Source organism: Microtus oregoni, unplaced genomic scaffold (assembly GCF_018167655.1).
Source record: "Microtus oregoni isolate MIOR12 unplaced genomic scaffold, Mior012 000003F_ref0000135, whole genome shotgun sequence".
Lineage (NCBI taxonomy): Eukaryota > Metazoa > Chordata > Mammalia > Rodentia > Cricetidae > Microtus > Microtus oregoni.
In genome coordinates this window covers 70,879,064-70,884,870 of record NW_024543062.1, presented here as the reverse complement: position 1 = coordinate 70,884,870, position 5,807 = coordinate 70,879,064, and the positions used below count along the sequence as shown (strand labels likewise).

Sequence of the window (5,807 nt, the reverse complement as noted above, 5' to 3'; positions counted from 1 at the left end):
ACTAGCTGTCAAAATTCAGAAAAACCTGTCCAACTGAATAAAGAACGAACTCATTAAAAAGAAGCCAGATCTGCTTGGTAATCTTAAAGATTTGAAAGCCCCAGACTCACTCTCTAGCATCACAAAACAAAGCACATAGATTTACCATTCATCAAGTGTACCACACCACTTCCTCTCCCACTCAGCGTGGAGACTCACAATGGCTTCACAGCTTTGTCATGGTGCTTATGCTGAGCATGTACAGTTGCACATAGTGATGAGGGTTTATGAAAACACTACCGTGCCCATGGCTGGTAAGCTTACACTGCATTGGGATCTATCAGTTCACAGGGACAGGTGGCCTTCTGGGTATTACCAGTTTCTTGCTATGCCCGCTGACACCTGCAGCAGAGGAACCCTGAGTCCAGGCTGGCGATCAGGCCCATCTCCCGCTGGAGGCAAAGCTTCTGCTGAATGAGAAGTTTATCTCAGAGTTCTTGTATTTTCCCCAGGCACCAAAGGGCACCACGATTGCAGTGCTGTTGTCTTCGGTACCATACTGTAGAGCCGGTTCAGTCACCGCGTGGGCTGCTTCATTAGGATCATGGCACTGGTTGACAAAGTCACAGATCTCTTGACTATTCACCATGAAGTTAATCCCATCTGTGGTGAGGACCAGGAAGCTGTCCTCCGCATGGTAGAGCTTAATCCTGGTTGTCTCGGGCTCTGCGATTACGCCACTGGGTTTAAGATCCAAATCTCCAATACTCTTCGTCATTGCGAGTCTGCCGTTTACATGGGGCTGTCCCAAGCTATTCCAAGACACAAACCCACCACATTTCTTGATCCTTTCTTTCTCATCCTTTCTTTCTGGGGTATGGTCAGTGGTCAGCTTCATGGGTTTTCCTTTTCTACACAAAAGAGCCCGGCTGTCTCCAACACTGGCTACCACCAGTTCAATACCATCTCGCCACAAGGCTAACGTGGCAGTAGTCCCAGAGGCCAGGAGGCTTGCATCAGCAGACAGGTGGGCATAACTGGAAAAGGCTTTATCAATTTCTAGAAAGGCCATGGTCAGGACTGTTTCCAAGTCTTTCTCCCGAGGAAGCAGATCCATCACACATTTTTCCATGTGCGTGTGACAGAAGTCAGCAGCTGCTGGTCCCCCGTGCCCGTCGTATACTGCAAAGTACAGCACCTCCTCTGTCAACTGTGCGAACCCAAACCGGATCTTCATTTTCTTTCCGTTTGCCAATGAGGGAGGCACTGCCCACGTTCTCCAGGCTATTTTGGGGATTGGCTTGCCATACTTGATGCTAGGAGGCAGCAGAATTGGCTCATCGATGTGGTTATCCCAGATCCCAAAGTTGTCCCAAGTGGCTTGGCTGCCCGCTTCCATCAGGGTCAAATCGAGAACACCTGGGTTCGGTGGTGGAGCTGTAGCAGGCAGGAGTCACCTGCCTGTTGTCCTGCAGGTAGACGGAGCTTAGCAACACTCTCTTCTTCACCTGGTTCCCGCCACTTCTGGCCAAAGTAATTAAGGCCGCCGACAGCATACTGCAATGCCAAAGGCCTCAGTCACAGGGAAAGACGGAGCAATAGCAGAATTCCTTGAAGAAAATTGATGTACCTTGTGATGGTTGTATCTGTAAATTTCTTAACTAGCTAATGGAAGTAAAGAGAAGGTTGATAAATAAGGCTGACTTCTCTTGTTGATGCGAATCTCCAGAGCTAGCAATTAGGGAGGCCACAATCTCCTCTCTGGAAATGCTCCTCTTTTGAAGTCTTGATTGAGCTAAATGTGGATGGTTGTGGTCCTGTGTAAAATTCTGACCCTTCCTATGGACGAACATCTGCTACAGGCACTGCTATTTTTTTTGCATCCCATTGATTTACTGAGCACATTTCTCAGATGCAATTTCACCAGTCTTCAGAAAGCTGTAATAGATCCAAATGACAGTAAACCTGCACAGACCATGACCTCCATTTGGAAACAAGGTTAGTTTTGGGGAGTGTTTTGGAGCTTCTTCTTGGCCCATCTACTTAGCTGATATTTGGATATTGTGCCATATAATCCACTTCTGGGAGAATGCCACAGTTAAATTTTACTTTTTGTTTGTTGTTAATTTAAAATTGTTTTTTTTTTGTATTTATATAGATTAAGAGAAATACGTGTTAATTTGTAATGTCTAATAGGGGAACTGATTCCCCACTATAAGCTAACTCTGTTTTAACAGGTGTGTGTGTGTGTGTGTGTGTGTGTGTGTGTGTGTAAGGTTCTACAGTATCAGGTTTCTATGATCTTTTCAAAAGGTCTTTAGGGTTATTTACATCTCACTGAAATCCTTCCTCTGCCATTCTTTCCCATTTCCTACTCAAATTTAATCATTTCTGTTTCACTTTGACCTTTGATGCTTTATGACACTGGGTTTAAGCTTCCTGCCATTGAAAATATGGCCTTAAACCTTATTACTTTTCGGATCATTATGAATGTTTTATATGCAACATATGTATCTGAAGATTCAAATCTATCATACACAAAGAGGAGAAACCATCAGACTCTTGTCTTTCTCAGTTTGTTATCCCTTTCAGGATGATTACTTCATACATTTACCAGTGTATTTCAAGGTTTCATTTTACTTATTAAATAAGGATATTCCTTTGTAAATAAGTCATGTTTTCATCATATATTCATTTGTTGAGGGATATCCCAGTTGCTTCAATTTCTTGGCTATTGTAAATAAAACAGCTATGAATATTGAAGAATATTAGTATAATACTATTCAAAATTCTTTGGATATATGTATAAGAGTAGTATAACTGAATCTTGTGATAAATCAATTTATAAGTTTCTCAAGATTCAGTATACCTATTTTCATAGTGATTGCACTAGTTTGCCTTCAATCAATAATGAATACATATTCCACATATTCATTATAACATTTATTTTCATGGTTTTATATTAGCCATTCTAATGAAGTAACATGAAATATTAAATGAGCTTTATATGTATTTACATTTTAATAAGGATGTTTGAGAAAAAACATATTTGATTAGTTAGGTGAAAGCTTCTTAAACATATTTTAATTATATTCTATCCATCCCCAAACACTTCACAGATCCTGCTTTTTTTCTACATTTCAAATTTGTGTCATTTTTTTTAAATAAGGCTATCAATATATCTTATGCCATCCAAATTTTCTTAGATGTAAACCCTTCATCTAGAATCCACACTCTTAAAAACAAATGACTACTTTTTTCCCAGCAGCAATCAATTGATTATAGCTCTTTGATTATGAGTGAGCCTTGTTGGTAAACTCTTTTTTTCTTCCCAGGACTTGGTCTGGCTTGGGCTTACATTGGTCTTGTGCATTCCACCACAACCCCTGTGAGTTAGTATGTTTAATTGTGCTACTGTGTCAAAAGATACTGTTTTCCACTAGTCATACATTACTTCTGACTTTTATAGTCTTTCCAGTCTTTTCACAATGAGCCCTGATATGTGAAAGGAGTCACTGAAATATGTATGTTCTATCAATGTATTATAACTTCATAGTCTTCTATTTTGTTCTCCTTGGTCAATTGTGAGTCTCCATGACAATCACCATTTTTTTGCAAATAGAAGCTTCTCTGATGAGGGTTGAATAATGCATTGATTTATGGGTAATATTACTAGCAATAGATTTGCTATTGCATCAATTTATCAGAATAATAGTAGTTCTCCATAGGGTCCATGACCTGTATAGTTTTGGATTTCTGGTATGATAACAAACCAGAAATTGGTTTCATCTTGTGGATAAAAAGTAATTTAAGTTTTTTTTAAATGGTTATTCTGATGCTGTTTGTGTGAGTATTACATCCTTGGTTGTGTCTTTAAGGCCAGATATTACTATCTTCACAATCTACACAGCTGGGTATAGTAGAAGATTACTTTTCTCATCAGGTATTTTTGATATTGCCTTCAAGCATTATGAAATGTAACCAATACTATATAAGCTTAATTACTCTATGCTTTATGACTCAGTTATTTTATCTCTTCAAAATAGGGTATTTTAGTTAAGCTTGAGGGTATCAAGATCACTGGTAATAATTAACAATTTTTAGGGGTCTTGTTGACCTCAATGCATAGCAAATCAAAAGCGTAAACCATTCCCAGCACTGGGCTTTTTATTTGAAAACCTCTGTTCTTTAGGAGGGACATTTTTGCCCAGTTATAGGACTATTCCACTTTAATGCATTAATGCACTCAAATTCTCTCTCTCTCTCTCTCTCTCTCTCTCTCTCTCTCTCCCCATATAAGCATTGACAGATAGATAGAAGACGGATAGACAGATAGTTGGATAGATAGATAGATAGATAGATACAAACATGCATACATACATAGAGGGATAGTCTAATCATAACTACATAAAGCAGGAGAGTTGGCCTGAAATTTTCTATAGATTTTTTCTGGTTTTACCTATAAACACATGCTAATGCTATGCTGGAATTATAGCCCTATGTATGTGTATGTGTGTGTATGCATTTGCGTGTGTGTATGTGTGTGACCATGTATAAAAATAAAATAACCATTCCTTAGTGTTTGGGTTGTACTTCTGTATATGTGTTGCTCTTATAGACTAATAAATCAAGCTTTTGGGGCCAAAGGGTAATTAGAGCAAAGCCAGGTGCAAAATCTGAGCAGAAATAGAGAGAAAAAGAAGGCAGAGACAGGTAAGAAGCAAACCAGCTGTCAGGGAAACAAGACATGTAGAACCTGAGGTAACACCATGGCCATGTAGCAAAACATAGATTACTAGAAATGGGTTAAAATGTAAGAGCTAGCTATAAATATGCCGGAGACATTTGCTAAACTGTGTTATAATTAATACAGTTTCTATGTGATTATTCTGGTCCAGGCAATCGGGAAATGAATGCGCAGTCTCTGTTTACAAATGACATCCAAATATTTGGCATGAATTTCCATATAAAACCTGAGAAAGCTTCACAAATAAGGATTTTTAGCGGCAAGAACAGAATCAAGAGTAGTTTCTTTTTAACTGTCTTTACTCTGGTATACTCTGTTTGTTGGTGGCAAACAGAGGCATGGGTCCTTTAAGAAAGGTTTCCTAACTCAACATTAACAGGATAAACCTCATGGTGGTTATTTTGAGAGTCTCTGCCAACAAACATTTAAATGGTGAATATGAGCAGTCAGAATCAAGCCTGATGATGGGGCATGGACCTAGAAACTCCACAGAGTTGTGGCAAAAAATGTGGTTCCTACCTTTACTGCCACCCTGAAACTTGAATCTCAGAAACCTAAAGAATGGGGCAAAGCCAGCTGCTAAAGCCACAGCTTTCAATCAAGATAGGCCGCTCAACATATTTAAAACTCATGTGCTCAGAAAAAGATAGAGATATAAAGACAGAGTCAGATAAGTGGCGTATAGTGTGTTTAATAATACACATTGGTTTGGGAGAGAAAAGAAAAATGATAGAGGAAGTTCTTCAAAAAAGAAATAGAATAGTTAGGTATGGTGGCATACACCTTTTGTCCCAGCAATTGGGAGGCAAAGGCAGGCAGATCTCTTTGAGTTCAAGGACAGCCTGGTCTGCAGAATGAGATCCAGAACAGTCAAAGATACACAGATATACAGAGAAACCCTTCTATCATAAGAACCTAAAATTAAACAATAAAAGAAATAGAGTAAAAAACAAAGTCATATAAAGATAGAAAATACACAAAGAGTTTGGATTACATGTATTATTGTGGTTTCTTTGAATTTTTTGCCTGTGAATGAGCTAACTACAGAGAGGCATTTCATTACACTGGTTGCTAAGCTAAA

The 5,807-nt window shown here is 38.9% G+C and overlaps 1 pseudogene; it reads right to left on the bottom strand.

Annotated features, from left to right (window-relative positions):
• Positions 1–333: 333 nt before the first annotated feature.
• Positions 334–1,604, bottom strand: LOC121446517 (annotated as a pseudogene).
• Between the last annotated feature and the right edge of the window lie 4,203 nt (positions 1,605–5,807).